Source organism: Telopea speciosissima, unplaced genomic scaffold, assembly GCF_018873765.1.
Source record: "Telopea speciosissima isolate NSW1024214 ecotype Mountain lineage unplaced genomic scaffold, Tspe_v1 Tspe_v1.0302, whole genome shotgun sequence".
In the NCBI taxonomy this organism is placed as follows: Eukaryota; Viridiplantae; Streptophyta; class Magnoliopsida; order Proteales; family Proteaceae; genus Telopea; species Telopea speciosissima.
The window spans coordinates 12,958-31,658 of NW_025317638.1; the positions used below are offsets into that span (position 1 = coordinate 12,958).

Here is an 18,701-nt window from a genome sequence, read left to right on the forward strand (position 1 = left end):
CAGCAGTGCACAAATACTGGAGGACCTTATTTTTATTGTTGAGAAGCATGATTTTGAAACTACCATGTCTGCCTCTGCTGCTCTCCACAGCTGCTGCTAATGAACAATAGCCACAAGTCAATAGAAAGAAATGTTTCTGTAAGAAAAAGTTTGACAGGAATGTACTATGTTCCCTGAGTACATGAAACTTTCTCACTTTTTTTACAATTCTGATTTTTACTTTTTTAAGCTGTCCCTTTCCCCCCCACTGTGCTCCTTTCTTCTTCCCGGCAATATGCAACATTTAGCTGCTGTTGCAACTGGAAGTGGTGTCTACAAATCATCCATATAAGTAAGGGTAAATTACATGTAAGGTGCCCAATATTTGATTAAAGTACCTATGAGGTACCTCAAGTTATGAAAGGGATGTTTGGGGTTCTTTGTGAGCTTAGTCCTACCCCAAATTGAATATTTTCAAAAATTTGCCCTTTTAACATTTCACCCACTCCAATCTCTACCCTCTACGCCCCCACCCCTCTGTTACGAATCGATCTCACTGTCTGTCTTCCTTTCCCAATCTCACTCTGCAACATGGAACGGTGGTGCATATCAGGACTGCAACCAACAAACTAACCCCTCTCTTCTCCATGACATGTTGAGAGTAAAGGAAGGCCATAGAGATCTTCGAATGGGGATATAGTAACAACAAAACAGTAAGCAGAAATCCCTCTAACGTTTATTTGATAGAAAAACCAGAGGTGAATGCTTTGGCTTGATATCACAGACGATGGCATGGTACTTTGGTGACGACCAAGACGCCTAACTCCAACATGTACTTAATTCTGCATTCTCCCCCTACATAATCAGTAAGTAATAATACGAAGCAAAATCGGAAAGCGGAGAGAAGATGTGATCATATTAAAGCCCTCTGCTCAAATACCTGCGGAAAAAAAAAGCATCCCCTGCAACCAATCTCCTAGAAGTGATAAATGTACTCGATCCTGTTGTAAGCAAATGCCTACGGGGTTGACCAGGTACATTCAATTTGAAAGAGGTAGGACTCCTCAGCCATTTACATGTCCGCATACCGCCATGTTTAATACTATTTGGAATGGAAAGTTTAGCTTTGATTTGTTTGACAATGTATCGGAAATAACTTGGACATCAATAACTACAACCAACCAAAATGTAATTGTGCCATAAAATAAAACAGAAAAACGCAACTGCAGGTACCTCTGAAGATATGTGTTAATGCCTTAGTTTGGAGATGGATTGTTAATGGATGGATGGGTCTCTTGAGGGTCAAATAGGCCTTGCAATAACGAAGCAGAATTGCATGTGAAAGAGGGAAACCTTGAGGGTATGCCTTGGCTGCTCACAGTACAGTCGCCGGAACTGGGATTTAACGCTGCTGCTGATGATGGTCCAAAGGGAAGACCTGATTGATTTGCTTATTAAATGGATTCAAAGTGGAGGAATCTTCACCACCATCGGAGAAACTACTCTTGGGGCTCCACTCTTTCTGAACTTGATGTGTTGGAGGAGATTCCATCCCCTGGCTTAAATTTGGGTCTTGAACTCAACTCATCTTGAAGCATGGAATGGAAATTAGTCTCTCCATTTCTTCCATTACCTCGACTGCAGAATTATGTAATAACAATAAGACTCCAATCCAATTTGAATTGGTCTATCTCTCACTAACTTGATTTATTATCAGTAGGTAGCTATTAATTAAAGGCTGCCAGTGCTAGCTAATTGAAAATATTGTAATAAGATATCTAAGCTGAGAATGAAATGGTGATGACTTACAGTAAAGTTTGGTTCCAATCCATTGTGAGAGATGAAGGTCCAAAACCCATCATTTGCAACGTAGTAGAATCCATCAGGATGCCACCCCCACCGCCGCCACCATCACCGCCACAGCCACAGCCACCGCCACCGACAGAATCCGGACCTTGCGATTGCTTCTGGGTATGGTATGTTGAAATACCATAGAGCTATCAGAAACTGAAGCTGTCGTCTCCTCACAAGACGATCTGGTTTCACTTGCCCATCCAAAGCTCCCCATATCATTGAGTGCCATGGAACATGGTGATGAACACGAACCCACGCTCAGTCCACTTCTACTTGAATTCCACCAGTTTCCACTACAAATCCCTGCCTGAAATTCGTCTCCCATCACAAAACACACACACACACAAACTCTCTTGGCTCTGAAGAAGGAGAGGGTTAATAAGAGTTGGTCTGAGCTGAAACTGAGAGAGATGAATTCAACGCTTCTCAACTTGGAGTTTTATTTATATAAAACCGTTTACCTCAACAGAAGAGAAGAGAAGAGAAAGGGGCAAAAGTACAGCCAAATAGATCGGTGGAATTGGAGAAGTAGAACCGCTTAAAAATGGCGGAGGAGAGACGAGAGCGAAAACGAAAAGAAGGAATTTCAAGGGCCGAAAGCGGTGTTTCTTGGAGAGGAAGACAGAGAGGGAAAATAGAGTTGGTTTGAACGAGAGAGAGAGAACGACAAAACGGTCGAGAAGGGGAAATATTTATTATATAATGGAGTTGGCGTCAAAGATACGCGCCAGCTGTAGATTTATTATGGTAAGTGTTTTTTTTGGTAATATAAGGTAAGGCGGTGATCACTATTTCAGTTTAATGTCGCTGTCACCTCACAACGGCTCCATGTGGGTTTCATGTCTACGATCTGTTTGAACTGGAATCGGATCAGGATCACGATCGGACCAGCCTTCATAAATCATTTCTAGCTAACCCATAGGGTTTTGAGAGCAATGGAAATCTGGTTCGATTGATTCTAATCTGTTTCTGATCATGTATCGATCAAATTTAGTCAGAATTAGTGAGATTATATCCTAATTCTAAAAATGCAATACGGATTGGCGGCTCCAAAATGGCTGAAATTGGGATTGATCACGGCCAATTCTGATTCGAATCTGTTGATCATTAGTTTTAAAAACTAGGATAGGGTTGGTAGCATGGTTTGAGGTATTGGATCGGATTGATCGACTTTGGGAGGATCGGATTGATCGACTTTGGGAGGATCGGATTGGCATTGGTCGAGACCGATCCGATCCAGCTGTACGGACAGGGTAAAAATGTAAAAAAATTAGCTTTTTAATAAGAAAACAGGGACAAAAGTATCATATTTGCCTGAGTTTGAGCGATCCCGATCCGTATCGGCCGATCCGATCTGATCCAGTTGATACCAAGATCATGAACCATGGTTGGTAGAGGAAGATAGGACCTATTATTTGTGGATTTTAGCTCGTCTCCAGGGAAGCGTGCGCCCAGGGTGCTGCCAGGGGGCATCCAGCGATTGAGCTGTGTCGCACACATCTCGACGCACGCCTAGGGATATGTGCGGCATAGCCCAACGATTGACAGCGTCCTGGGCTTTTGTTGCTCCCTGGAGACAATCCTGATCCTTATTTGTGGGATTCTAATTAATTAAGGATACCATAAGAAGACTATGACAGAATGAATGCTAAGATAATAGTTGGAATAGAGAGAGTGAGTAAGTCCTAGAATCGGTAACCATCTGCTTTTTAGCATATGGATCCTAAACATCCTAGAAACAAAAAGCATTTGTATAATCACCACGTGTAATTTTATTGTATTTCTTGCCTAGCAAACCAATGATTTTAAACTCCTAGTCAAGTGTCAAATTTGTACTAGAAACCCTAGAATTGACCCCTTAGATCTGAAAACCCAATGATTTGATCCTAAAACCCGATAATCAACTGGATCGGTACATCCAGAATCAGGATCAATCACAAGTTCACAATTGATACCTATCTAAATGGTCAATTCAATCGATCCGACCCCAATTTTTGAAACAATATCATTGATCTTTGTCAGTTGGGTTTCATGGACGACGACAACTAGTTTGTATGGAGCCTATTGCATCAAGAAACTGTCAAATGGGTCCCCTAGGATGAAACTTATAAAGACAAACAAACAAGCAAGGGAGAGCCGTACTTCTATGGCGGGGGACTCTCCGATGCCTAAGTCAAGTCTCTTTAGCAGCAGACAATTCAAGAGACCTTGAGAGAATAAGTTAGATGGTTTACCTAACCCGTAGGCCTCCTATTTATATGCCAGACTAGGCAGAGGTTGTGCTTCACTAGAAGACGAAGAGTCTTACGCTCCACGTTGAGCTTATCATGGCAAGAGTCCTACTAGGAGAGTGATGGCCCGAGAGTCCATCATTAATGGGAGTCTATGTTACTTTGATCAGTGGGAGATATTGTTTCCTTATAGGATACGTTTGGTGCCTTCTCTGTGGGGATCGTGTCGTCATGTGACTATGTTTCTTGATCTATTTTGCATTTCCAATCATTTATTTATTTATTTATTGTGAATTGTCAGAGTTCCATTTTGTTTTGGGAAAAGTAATCTTCACGTTGCATGAAGGAAATAGACAGACATTGGTGATTGTCGTCTGCCCTCTATTTATGAATAGTCAAAAATATCTTTATTATTGTCGATACCCTACGGACACTATCGAATCCCCTCGATCAAGAGAGAATCCCTTGACGATGGCTGAAGGAAAACTTTCTTAAGATTATCGAAGGTTTTCACTTTGCCCTTTTAAGGGATACAAAATATCTTTACTTTACATCATTTGGGTAGGATAAAGATTTGCCCTTATCTCCTTGTTAGGCCACAAGTGAAAATTCCTATTACCTTACAAATAAACAAGAAATAGGTCATGGGTATAGTCCATGAGTCATGGCCTCATGGGTTGATTGGATAGGATGTATATGGGTTGGCCCTTTCGAATAATGTACATGTACATATATGGAGGAATATAATGTATACTTACAAAATCACCTTGATCTCATAATTAGATAAAACTAATTTCCCATAATAAATGTATATGGAGGAATGTAATGTATAGTTAAAGCAGATACCTAATTTCCCATAATTTGTACACGCGCAGAGTGCTTACATGCGAGTGAGTGTGTGAGAGAGAGAAAGAATGAGAGGGAGAAGGGAAAATAGAGTTAATTTGAAAGGGAGGGAACAAAAAAAAGGGGCATCAGTGATACGCGCCAGCTATAGTTCCGTACGACTTCACAAGGCAAGACAGTAAGTAGTAAGATGTGTATTAACCACACGCAATTTTACATATTTCTTTTACCAAAAACAAATTTATATATTTCTTGTCGAGCCAACTAATGATTTTAAAATTTAAACCAAAAATATATATATTTTTTAAATTGGATTTGTTGGAAAGCTTTGAAACGCTGCTTAAATCTGCTTTATATTAAATGATTTAGGGCAAATTTTATGGACACCCCCTATAACTATTCGAAAAGGCAAATACACCCTAAATTTTACAAAAATGTCAACCTTCCCCCTGACGTTAAGCAAAGTTACCCCCAAAAATTAAAATGTCAATTTTACCCTAAAAAATGTCAACCTTCCCCCTCCTGTTTCTTCCGCCGCCGCCGCCACCACCACCACCACCGCCACGCCCTCCACCCCCTCCAGCCCTCCTCGGCTCGTCGTCTCTCTGCTGTCTCTGTGGGTTTCTTTCTCTCTCTCTGTGAAGCAGGAAAAAGGCAAAATACAGGAAGTCCTTATCGAGCTCAACCACATCTGTCGCCGCCGCCGCCGGTGGAGCTCATACGCCTTCTCCTAATTCTGCAGTTTTATCAACTGCCTCCGAAAACCCTGTCACCGCTAACGACAATTTTGCCTCTGACTTCACTGATGGCACGAGAGCCCCCATTGAAGCCTCAGCCATCAATCTCTCTCTCTCTCTCTCTCTCTCGCTCCTCGACTTTAAAGGAACAGGAGTGCTTATCGTTGTAAGCTTGATCTTTTCAGGAGAAATAGTAGGAGATGTTCACGGCACGCTCGGTTGGTCTTCTTGGAATCTCCGCTAAGAGGAAAAACCAAACCCAATAACAACAAATTAAGAAGAAAGTTTGTTCAGAATCTCTTCGTCGCCGTTTCCGATCATCTTTGGCCCGGTACTATTTCCTACATCTGCTTAATTATAATCTCTTCTGATTATATTTCTTCTAATCATCACTTCTGTTCGATCCGTATGAGATGAAATTTCTGTTTCAATTTGGTTTTGTTTCTGTTTAATTTTCTGTTGTTCTCCGGAGCTCAAAAGCCTGAAATACTTTTTGCACATCAAAGCAGAAATCGATTCAGGTTATCGGCCATGGTTTTGGGCTTGGGACGACGACGCTGCTCTCTGAAAACGATGAACAGAGATAATGAGATTTAGGGTTTAACCCTTAAGGGTATTATGGGGAGTTTACCCTGTTGAAAGGATAATTTTGCCATTATAAAAATTTTAACAGCAACTTAACTGCAAAAGACTAACAGACTGGATTTAGTTGAAATATAATCATAAAATAAGGGTAGTCTTTGACATTTTTGCAAAATTTAGGGTGTACTTGCCTTTTCGAATAGTTATAGGGGGTGTCCGTGAAATTTGCCCAATGATTTATGTTCCGGTCAAACTTAATTTGGTATGTACGAATGCTGTTTAAAATCATTCTGAATGAAAATACCTTAAGGCTACGTTTGGTAAATGTTTGACAAAGAATGCCCGTTCTTGACTAGAAACGTTCTTTGGCATTTTTGGTCTGGAATGACGTTCTGAGACTGAAAATGACCGTTTGGTAACGGTCTCAAGAATGCCGTTCAAAACAAAAATGGTGTTTAGTAAAACCTGTTCTTCCCTATTTGATATTAACTACAATAATGTCATTTCCTTGTCAATTATACCAAAAAAATACTTGTAAAATCTTTTTCTCTTACCAACCTTAGCATAAAATTATAATATCTCATTAACATAACCAAAGTAAGTATAAAAATATTTCAAATTGCAAATATGCCATTAAAATTGGGTTCTTGCGTGGATTAGTGTCATAACTAACTATGCTACGAACAGTTGAATAAAAAGGGTTTTGGTGGATTTGAACCACCATCCCCTTGGAACATGCTCATGTGCCAAGTGCTCCACCAATTTGAGCTAAAGACCCATCAAGTAGAGATCCAAAACAGAAATATAACAAAAAAAATTAAAGTAGCATGAATCTCTACATGAGGAATGCAACGGGCAAAGGTCTAAAACAACATCAAAAGAATCGCAATGACATGATTCTTTGCATGAGAAAGTTAACAAGCAAGATTTCCATAATTGAAGTATGGGCAGTGGAGTTTTCTCACCCCAACACCTAAAGCCCTCCTATTTACTCAATAAGAACTCATGGACTCAAAAAGAATCATTGAAATGACTAGAAAAATCAACACATGATAAAACATACGACTGAGAAGAGGTTATCAAACTCGGCAAGTACCTTTTCAAAATGAACCAAGCCTATCCAAAGATATGCCAACCAAATCATCATCAACAGATTTATACATGTCTCTGAGAACTGAAAATTATGGATCAAAGAAAGGGAAAGAAAGCTTTTTGGACTTCTAATTACATTGTCACAAAACCAGTCCCTAGAGACAAATCCAATGTTAGAATGTATTGAGAATTTTGACAAGTAAACAACAAATAAGAAAAAATCCTTTCTTTCTTTTCTCCTTAAGTCTTCTTTACCTTTTCCTGTCTTGCTTTTCCTGTTGGTGTTTCATTTTCTTTACTCAAAATCTTATAATTTCTTCTTCTTTTTTCACTTTTTGGTGGGTTGGAGAATGGCCATTGGAGAGGGAGAAAAAAACTTTCAATCTTTGGTTGTCGTAGTAATTGCTAATCATTTCATTTGTGAAATAATGATGAAAGAAAGGGAACTAGGCCTGGTGATTCCTGGGTTTGCTTTAAATTCAAAAGTAGTTCCTTTCCTCTTAGAAGCTTTTGTCTGACTCAATTATTTTGAAAGCAACGGAGTAAATGATGGAAGCCTCTCAACTCTCTAACCTCAACACTCCCCCCCATACATATTCTTCCCGTGTTTGTTACTTTCAATATCTAACTTCCTCTCATTGTAGAGATGGACATAGACCTAAAAAAAATATTTTAACAGGGGAGAGGCTTGATATTTGATACTTTTCTGACATTAATGGATTTATCTCCCCTCTTCTCCTTGTTACCTCCAACTGTTGAACTTTTTCCCAAATCCCAACCATTCACAGATTCTTATATGTTTTAAAACCAACTAATGAAAGATCTCCAATAGGTTTTGTCTTGATTCTGACTTTATGGGCTGTACTAGGTGACTTATTCCTACCTTTTTTTGGATCTTCTTATATGTTTTCTCACGCATCAACAACCCATTGGTCTAAACATGACATTAGAAGAAATTTTTTTTAACTAAGATCCATTAATAATGGTCTCTCATTATAAGGTCAAGACCATGACCCCTTTCCTTTTAGTAAATCTCCCTAAGGTCATATATGAACATTATAGCTTGACACCAGCACCCCCAACCCCTTAATTCTCCCCTCTTGGCCTAAGAAGATCAAGATTGGGATTGGAAGTTGGAACTAAATATCACTTGTATGTATGTTTGCGATTTCTATTCATCTTGGGTTTTAAAACATGGAGTACAAAGCAACAATTCTGTAAATCAATTATATACAGAGAAACACCAAAAGACAAATGCAGAATCCAGCCTTGTGGTTCAAACTTTGAAAATTTTATGGTGCACAACCTTAAATATTCCTGAGTTCACTATTTCTTCCCCTATGCTATGTTGCTGCTTTATTTTACATATAGTTATTTCTCATTGGATGTTATTTGCCCTTCTGTAGTTCCATGAAACCATCCATAACAAACAGATAAAAAATGGAACAGAAATCCAAAAATCCCAAACGAACAAACAAACAAAAGAACCCATTTAAGATTTCGGTCTATTTACCCAGAATTAGAAGGAAAAAAAAAAAAGACTAACCTCACGAAACAAGGATGCTGTGTAATCAATCAACTATCTCTGCATCTGACTAACATCCATTCCTGCTTAGTGCTTCCTTTCTCCCCTCTCCTCCTTGACTATACTTTGCTCTATCCAAACTGAGCAACTCTTTAGGTTTGTAGATCCTATAAATGAATGATATATAGAAAAAAAAAAAAAAAAAAAAAAAAAAAAGGAGGAGGGAAAAGAGAAATGAGAAAGGAAGGAAATGAAAGATTTGTTACGTTTAATGTAGGGCTCTTTGCTTCTCTCTGGATTTGTGCTATGTGCGAACGAGGGAACACTTTCACATGTCCTCTCCAAAATAGGCAGAAAAAAAAATCAAATTTTCTCAATAAATCCATAAACTCCATACCTTTCGGCTAAACCTTCAAATTTTAGGGATGTTGCTCCAATTCTTAAGACACATGGAAGAAAAAAAATTCAGATCTAGTCAGATCTTCACGCAACAAAGACTGAGAGAGAGAGAGACAAAGAGCAAGACAGAGAGAGCGTGAGAGAGAGAGAGAGAGAGAGAGAGAGAGAGAGAGAGAGAGAGCAAGATAGAGCAAAGTATAGTCAAGGAGGAGAGGGGAGAAAGGAAGCACTAAGCAGGAATGGATGTTAGTCAGATGCAGAGATAGTTGATTGATTACACAGCATCCTTGTTTCGTGAGGTTAGTCTTTTTTTTTTTTCCTTCTAATTCTGGGTAAATAGACCGAAATCTTAAATGGGTTCTTTTGTTTGTTTGTTTGTTTGGGATTTTTGGATTTCTGTTCCATTTTTTATCTGTTTGTTATGGATGGTTTCATGGAACTACAGAAGGGCAAATAACATCCAATGAGAAATAACTATATGTAAAATAAAGCAGCAACATAGCATAGGGGAAGAAATAGTGAACTCAGGAATATTTAAGGTTGTGCACCATAAAATTTTCAAAGTTTGAGTCAGATCTTCACGCAACAAAGACTGAGAGAGAGAGAGAGACAAAGAGCAAGACAGAGAGAGCGTGAGAGAGAGAGAGAGAGAGAGAGAGAGAGAGAGAGAGAGAGAGAGAGAGAGAGAGAGAGATAGAGAGAGTGAGAGGTAGAGAGGAAGCGAGAGAGAGAGAGGGATAGAGAGCGAAAGAGAGATGAGATCGACATCTGGTTTACCTTCTTCGCCTGCTACTTCTCTTCCCTTCTCTTCCCCAGATCTATTGCAAGCTTTTGGCTTCTAACCCCAAATCACGGGTTTTCACGATTGTGCACGACAAATTTTAGTTCTTGTTCTTTACATGAAAGATTCTTCCAGTCTGTTCTAAAAGACCAGAAAAATGAACCCTCAAGCCAAACGTAAATTCATGTTTTTTTGTTCTCAAAGAACGGAAAAACGGTTCTGAACGCCGTTCAGACATTTACCAAAACGTAGCCTAAATATTTTAGCGCACTTTTGGTTTTTAACAATGTTTTTAAGATTTATGAAATTTTTAGATTTAAGAAAAACCCCAGCATTAGAAAGTTGAAAATTTCACCTACCACAGAAAATCCAATTTTTGTTCTTGAACTAGGGGGTTGACTTTTTATCTTTTTGAAATTTGATTTTAATTATTTTTATTGGATTCAAATAAGGTTGTATTTGCTTATTTATGAATAATATCTTAAGTGAATAAAATACTAAATATTTTTTTGGGTGAATAAATATGTATTACCAAACCCCAGGAGGGGGCAAAAGAAAAGAATATACAAGGGAGAGGAAGGGGGGTGATGTAGTCCTAGGTAGGAGTAATCCCACTAAGAGCCAGGGTAATGGGTTCTCACCTAACAAGGCTGGCCAAGTGGGCAGCTTAGGCTAAATAGGGCAGAAATTAGGGTTAGGGTTAGGGTTTCGAGCTAGGGTTTTATTTGGTAATGATGTACAGGGTTTTAGGAGTCTATTGGTGTATGTTTGGATTGATTTGGATGAAGTTGGAAATCTAGGGTTTCGGGTTAGAGGCCTTATGAAAATTGGGTGTTTTTAGAATCTAGGGTTTAGAGATGGATTTTGGGAAAGGGGTTTATAGGGTATTGATGGGCTGGTCTAGGGGGTTATTTTGGTATAAAGAAGTTGGGGTTTGGATGAGTTACAAAATTCTGCAATTTAGGGCAGAATTGGATTTAGGGTTTTTGGATTTTAATGGGGAAGAGGGGAATTAGGGTTTAACTGTGGGAATGGGGGCAGAATGGGGGATCGAATGAAGGAGATATCCTGCTGGAACTATGGTGTAAAAGTGGGACAGATCTGATGGTGGAAAGGGTTGGACAGGTTAATTAGGGTTTAAAACAATTAAGAAGGGGGATCGATTAGGGTTAGGTTGGATGGAGAAGAAGAAGGAAACTTGCAAAAACTGTAAACACTTACTGGTTTTGCAGATCTGCCACAATAGTAGCTTGAAGAAGCTTGAATTGAGGAAAAGGACCTCCCGATCTACAAGATGCAAGGAGTCGCCGGAGTACACCAGCCCTAACCCTTGATATGACTCACAAGGGGTCTTGATATGACACACAAGACAGTCTCTGAAGAGAGAAGTGGCAGTAGCAAAGGCTAACAGCAGGAAACGGATTTTTTTTAAACATAAACTGGTGGGTGGAGCCTCTCCCACGATTCTTATTAAATAAGAGGCCAAAGGTCTTATCCCTACTTCTATTACAAATCAACTCTCTCACTTAAATCGTGGAGAGGTGGACCAATTGAAAAATAACTTAAATACTTGAAAGAAAAAGGACTTATCTACCCCTAAGGACTTAAAAACAACTTAAACTACTTAAATAAAAGAAGATTCCCTAGCAGCCAATAGGATATAAGAACCTCTTAGCCAATAGGATCACTTCACTTAAAATAAAAGAAGATTCTTTAGTAGCCAATAGGATATAAGAACCTCTTAGCCAATAGGATCACTTCACTTAAATTAGACCAATTGAACCAATTGGATGCAACCAATTTAAACCGGTTCAATTAAAAATACAAAATAAAAACTTAGTATAGAAATAAACCAAACTAAGGCTCCTACTAAAACCCTAGGTTTAGGGTGGCTTCTTCATTTTGAGGAGGCTAGGATATGCATCAGGGGGAGAACAAACCAACCTACGCAGAGGTGGAAGAAAAAAGAGAAGGCAGGTCCAGGCCCCAAAATACAGCAATATGCCATTCCTAGGGGTATACCTGATAGCTCAAAGATGGCCACGACTGAGCTTGGAAGAGACTTCAAAGGAGATGGCTTTCCAAATCAGATCGAAAGATCGAGAGTTGGAAGTCCATCTCCTGAGATTACGCTCCATCCAGATGTAATGAATAATAGCTCCAAAAACCAGCTTTCCAATGGTGTCACAAATCGAGGACCCTGAGAAGGATTTAGCCACCTAAAGCCATTCACGGTCAAAGTGAAGGGGTCGCTTGTTGCGGTGCCAAATGGAGGAGAGGGCTTTTTCCCAGATGGTGGGGTGCAGGGGCAGTCGAAAAAGAGATGGGGGATGTCTTCAAGACCATTCCAGCAAAGGGAGCAGGCGGGAGAAGGAAGGATGTGGCAGTGAATGAGGAAGGCTTGGGTGGGAAGGCAAAGGTGAAGGGATCTCCAGGTAGTGAAGCTGTGGCGGGGTATGTGGCCCTTAAGCCAGACTAGGTTGTGCTAGGGTATAGTTGGGGCGATGTGTCTGACAAAGTTCCAGGCTGAGCTATTGCTGAAGAGGCCATTGGGGGAGGGTTGCCAGATGGTTCTATCGACATGGGGGGGTGAGGGGAAAGGGGAGGGAGAGCAGGCCAAATCCGCGAGACGATGGAGGGGTTGAGATAAAGGGGGGGGGGACCAGGAGCCAAAGGAAATGAGACAGGACAGGGGGCATTTTTTGGAAGGCCAGAAGAGTAGATCGCCCTAGGGCCAAGAACACTGAAAAAGATGCCAAGGGGGTGCCAAGGGTCGAGCCAGAGGAAGGTTGAGGTTCCTCGAGCAATAGAGGAAGAGATGCCACGAAGGGCAAGAGGGTGGAGTGCAAGGATCTTTCTCCAAATCCAGGAGGCATCAGAGGGGATAGGGACAGTCTAGATGGAGTAGGACTTTAAGAGGTGAGAGTAGACCCAGTTAACCCAGATGGAATCCTTATGGGAGGAAATTCTCTTGATTAACTTAAGAATGCAAGCCATGTTGGAGTCTTTGATTTGTCGGATCCCAAGGCCACCCTCGGCCTTAGGGAGGCAGATGGACTTCCAGCTAACGGGATGGAGGAATCTGGAAACGTCAGACCCTTTCCAGAGGAAAGAGCAGAAGAGGCGCTCCATCACCTGGAAGGTGGCTTTGGGCCATCTAAGGATCCCACTCCAATAGATGTAGGAAGCTTAGAGGACAGAGCAGATGCAAACAAGGCAGCCAGCATAGGAAAGGAGCTTGCTTTTCCAAAGTTGGAGGCTCTTGCGGATATTATCCAACATAGGAACACAATGGTGGTTGGAGAGTCTAGCCAGAATGAGAGGGAGTCTAAGGTATTTAACAGGGAGGGAGCCAATGGAGAACCCAGTGAGGTTCAGAAGAGAGTCTTTGTCCAGGTCAGAAATACTTGAGAGGAAGATTTTGGATTTGAGGAGATTTATCCGAAGGCCCGAGTAGGTCTCAAAAGGTGAACAGAATCCATAATAGCAGTGATGGAGGAGTGAGAAGCTTTGGAGAACATCATCCGATCGTCCGCAAATGTGAGATGGGTGAGGTTGATGTGCCTGCATTTAGGAATGGGAGAGATGAGATGAAGGTCGGTCTTGGATTGGAGGCTGCGGGAAAGGACTTCCAAGGCGATGGAAAAGAGAAAGGGGAGAGGGGGTAACCTTGGCGGATGCCCACTTTGGAGTGGAAGAAGCCGGTCGGAGAGCCATTGACAAGAACTGTGAAAGAGGGGGAAGAGATGCAAGCATAAATCCAGTGAACAAAGGCAGGAGGGAAGCCCATTTGAGATAACACTCCATTAATGAAGTCCCAACGAAGGGAGTCAAAAGCTTTGTGGAGGTTTATCTTCATAAGGGCAGCTGGAGAGTGAGATTTACGGTCAAAGCCCCGCACAATCTCAGAGCAAAGGATGATGTTGTCTGCAATGCTTCTCCCAGAGATGAAGGCGGATTGGTTGGGGCTGACCAGAGAGGGGATGACAGCCTTGATTCTGTGGGAAAGGATTTTGGCAATGAATTTGTAGATGAGGTTGCAGAGAGAGATAGGTTTGCAGTTCGAGAGAGAAGTGGCACCCTCTTTTGTAGGAATGAGGCAGATGAAGGTTTGGTTGACTTGAGCCAGTTGACTGGGTTCGTAGAAGAAGCTGCAGATGGCTTTGAAGAGGTCACCTTTGATTGAATCCCAACAAGTAAGGAAAAATCCCACGCTGAATCCATCAGGACCAGGAGCTTTGATGGATTTGTGAGAGTGGATAGCCTTGGATATCTCCTCGTCGGAGGGAATACTAATGAAGGATTCTGCTATAAGGGGAGGGAGGAGCTTATTGATGAGATGAGGGTGGATAGGGGAGCAGAAAGGGGGGATTGAACAAGTCGGAGAAGAAAGATGTGGAAGCAGATTTGATGTCATGAACCGAAGTAAGGGTGGAGCCATCAGAGGAGTATAGAAGGGTAATGGAATTGGAGTTGAGCCTGGCTTAAAGAGACTAGTGAAAATAAGCAGAGTTTGAGTTTTCGAGCTCGAGCCACTTGATACAGGATTTTTGGCGCAAGAAACTTTCCTCGAGAGAGGAGAGTGAGAACAACTCCTCAGAGAAGAGTTTTTCCTTAGAAGCAAGGGTAGGATTGAGAGGGTCATATTGGAGTCTGGACTGGATAGAGGAAAGGTTGGATTTGTAGGAGGAGAGCCTAGAGTTAATGTTGCCAAAGGTGGAGAGTTTCCATCTTTTAAGGGCAGCTTTGGTATTGTGAAGCTTCCTAGACAGGACAATGAGGGGAAGGGAGGGAGAAGAGACCAGGGTGTGCCAGGCCTTAAGGACGGTGGGGAGGAAAAGATGGTGGGAGGTCCACATGTCGAAGAATTTGAAAGGCTTAGGGCCGAAAGAGGAATAGGGTTGGATGAGGACGTGGCAGGAGCAATGATCAAAGAGACCTTGGAGAAGGAAATTGGCAAGAGAAGGGGAAAGGTGGAAAGCCAAGCCTCGTTAGAGAGGAAGCGGTCCAACTTGCAGGAGATACGATCAGTGCCAGTATGCCGGTTGTTCCAAGTGAGGGGGGAACCAGTCCAGCGAAGGTCCTCAATGCCTAGATCTACTAAGTACTCGTTGAAGGCAAGGATGGAGGAGGAGTCAATAGGTCTACCGCCTAATTTCTCTTCCTGGGATCGCACCACATTGAAGTCCCCTCCTAAACCCCAAGGAGTGGAGTCCATGGAGGAGTTGAGGAGGAAGAGATCAAGCCAAAGAGAGAAATGGTCAGCAGCTTGGTTGCAGGCATAGACAACCGTAAGAAAGAAAGATGGATGGGAGTTGAGAATTGAGAACCTGAGGTGGAGGAATTGGGAAGAGGAATGGGAGAGAGAGATGTTGATCTTGGAGGGGTCCCATAGGAACCAGATTCGACCGAGAGGGGAGTGATTGTAATTAGAGAGAAAGGACCAGGATGAAGCAATAGAGTCAGCAATGCGGGAGGCGTTGTCTTGTTGAACGTAGGTCTCTAGAAGGGCGCAAAAAGAAGAATGGGTGGACTTGATGAGGGAACGAATTTCCTGATGCTTAGCCAGGGAGTTGAGACCCTTGACATTCCAACTGAAGCCTTCAGATATGACCACAAGAGAGGGAAAGGCATGGTGCGCACCGAAGGGGTGCTACGATAGCTGCGATGAAAGAAGACTAGAGCCTGCGGATGAGAGACCTGTGGGGGGGGGGGGAGGGTGGTGAAGGGGTGGGGGGAGGGGCAGGTCAGAACTAGGGGGGATAAGGGGGGGAGTTCAAAAATGAAGGAGAGGAGATGGATCTGGTAAGGGATTGGGCGGGGGGGTTAGGGAAGAGTTTATGGTATAGGTGGGCTGGAGGTTGGATGATGGGTAGGTTGTAGGTGAAAAAAGATTGGACCAAGGTTATAGGAGAGAGGGTAGAGCTGGGCTGGGAAGAGATGGGTTGGGTAGGGGTGGGAAGGGTAGAGATGGGCTGGGTTAAGAGGAGCGGGGTAGGAGAAGTAAGCTGCTATGGGAGAGGGCCAGGGGTTTGGGCCAGGTTGATGGGCCAGAGGTGGGAAGTGGACTGGGCCGAGGCCAAAGTAAGAGAGGGAGTAGATGGGTATTCTGTCAGATTGGGCCCTGATATAACAGAGGGTTCGTGGGCTTGGGGTGAAGGCCCAATAAGGGGGGATGGGTTTGGGCGAAAGTCTAGAAATATTAGGGGTTGGAAGAAGTGGGGGTAGAATAGGTAAAGAAGTGGTTAAAGAGGGGGGTAAAATGGGGAAGACAGGGGTATAAGTGCGTGAAGGGGAGTAAAAGAGGGAGAGGTCTGAAGAGGGGAAGGTTGCAGGCGAAGAGAAAGCAGGGGAAAGAGGAGTAGCGAGAGAATGGCAATGGGGGTTTATCGTCAGGGTATCGACAGGGACACCTGCAAAAGGGACAAGCTGGTTGTAGGAGCTGCAAATTGGCCGAGAGGGGGTAGGTGGGGAACCAGTTTCCCTTCTAAGCATAGTGTTGGAAACCGTGGACAGATGCAGGGAGGTCAACGCAGCCTTGTCAGGGGAAGATCCAGGCCCAGAGATCACTCTCTCTTATTCTTCAGAGGTTGCAGCTTGCTCAGGGATTGAGGAGTCAGACCACTGTAGAGGAGGGGTAGCAGGGTTTGAGAGACATCGGTAACAGGGACAGTCTCTGTGGTGCAAGCAGTGGCTTCGACGGCGATGGTTGCAGAGGGGTCGCGGTGACGGTGGTTGGTGCGACGACGTCGGCGATGGAGCTTGATTTGTTTTTTGCCTCGATTCCCAGACGTTGAAGGGCCAATTGAGGGAGTCTCCGTAGAGATTGAAGTAGGGATGTGATCTTAAGGAAACGATGGCTGCGATGCTGCTGTAGCAAGAGCTATTGTGGCAAGGGGCATCGATGCAGGGCAGGCAGAGGTTGAATGGCCAAAAATTTTGCAGTTTTGGCAGTGGGGGGGATCCAATCGTATCTCACCAGCTGTTCGAACCAGAAGCCATCTTCTTCCTTGATGGAGATAGACGAAGGAGGAGGAGAATCAGCAGAGATATCCACGCAGGTCCTGGCAAAAGAAAGTCGATTCATCTTAATGGTTCGCAGGTCAGTGCGAAGAGGGGTACCAATGACAGAACCTATATGGCTGAGACTCTCTTTGGTCCACTATTGCAGGGGAAGACCAGGGAGGTTGATCCATAAGGGAATGGTGTTGAGGTCGACCTTGTGGAGAAGGAGATGAGGCTGACAATGTCGAAGGATATTAGAAGAGAGAACTGAGAGAATGCTTGAGTGATCGAAATAGATCACCCATGCCCTTTATTTATAATAATTGAATTACACTAAATCAAAGTACAAATAGGAATGCAGCCTCAGTCCTAATCCTACTAGGAATTCCTAATACAACTAGGAATACCAAATATAGAACTAGGCTGAGGGAAAAATAATAAAAAAAGAAAAGCCCTAGTCCTAGTCAAGATATGACTAGGAATCTAGGATTACATAAAATATAATAACCATAAAAATAAAGCAGAAAAAGACCAGAATACCCCTACGATTGGTATTTTGGTATATCTTTAACACTCCCCCTCAAGTTGGAGCAAAGATATTAAGCATGCCCAACTTGATTAGGCTAGGATGAAAGACCCGTCCAGGCAGTCCCTTGGTGAACATATCAGCAAGCTGATCAGTAGACCTCACATAAGGAACACACATAAGGCCTTCCTCTAACTTTTCCTTGATAAAATGCCGATCCACCTCAACATGCTTCGTGCGATCATACTGTACCAGATTATATGCAATGCTAATGGCAGCCTTGTTATCGCAATACAACATCATAGGAAGGCGAATAGCAATGCCAAGATCTTGTAGCAAGCCTTTTAACCAAAGTAGCTCACAAATACCTTGTGCCATAGCACGAAATTCTGCCTCAGCACTAGAACGGGCCACCACATTTTGCTTCTTGCTATGCCAGGTAACAACATTACCACCCACAAAAGAACAGTAACCAGAAATAGACTTCCAATTCGGGGATCCTGCCCAATCAGCATCAGTATACGCCTCAATGCGTAGGTGACCATGGGGAGCCAAGAGAATTCCTTTTCCAGGAGCGGACTTCAAGTAGTGAAAAATCCGAAGAACAGCCTCCATGTGTGAAGTATAGGGATCATGCATAAATTGACTGACAAGACTAACAGCAATGGCAATATCGGGACAAGTATGAGAGAGATAAATCAACTTTCCCACTAGTCTTTGATATCGCCCTTTATCAACTGGATCACCCTCCTTTTCCTTGAGACGAACATTTGCATCCATAGGAGTATCTGAAGGACTGCATCCTAACAAACCAGTCTCAGTCAGTAGGTCTAGGACATATTTTCGTTGGGAAAGAAAGATGCCTTTGGAAGATCTGACAACTTCAATCCCAAGAAAATACCTTAATTTTCCTAGATCCTTAATTTCAAACTCTTGACCAAGAAATGTCTTCAACTTGCTGATCTCAACACTATCATTACCAGTGACCACAATATCATCCACGTAGACTATCAAGATAGTGAGTTTTTTGCCTACTCTCTTGATAAAGAGAGTGTGATCTGCATTACTCTGCTTATAGCCTATAGAAACCATTGCGTTGTGAAACCAGCTAAACCAAGCTCGGGGAGACTGTTTCAACCCATAG

General features: G+C 42.5%; 1 long non-coding RNA gene across 1 annotated transcript; it reads right to left on the bottom strand.

Annotated features, from left to right (window-relative positions):
* Positions 1-1,547: 1,547 nt before the first annotated feature.
* On the bottom strand, positions 1,548-15,617 carry LOC122647965. The gene is made up of 3 exons (XR_006330997.1): positions 15,607-15,617; positions 1,789-2,190; positions 1,548-1,617 (listed from the first exon to the last, which is right to left on the bottom strand). It is a non-coding gene; the product is annotated as an uncharacterized LOC122647965 (long non-coding RNA).
* Positions 15,618-18,701: the final 3,084 nt, after the last annotated feature.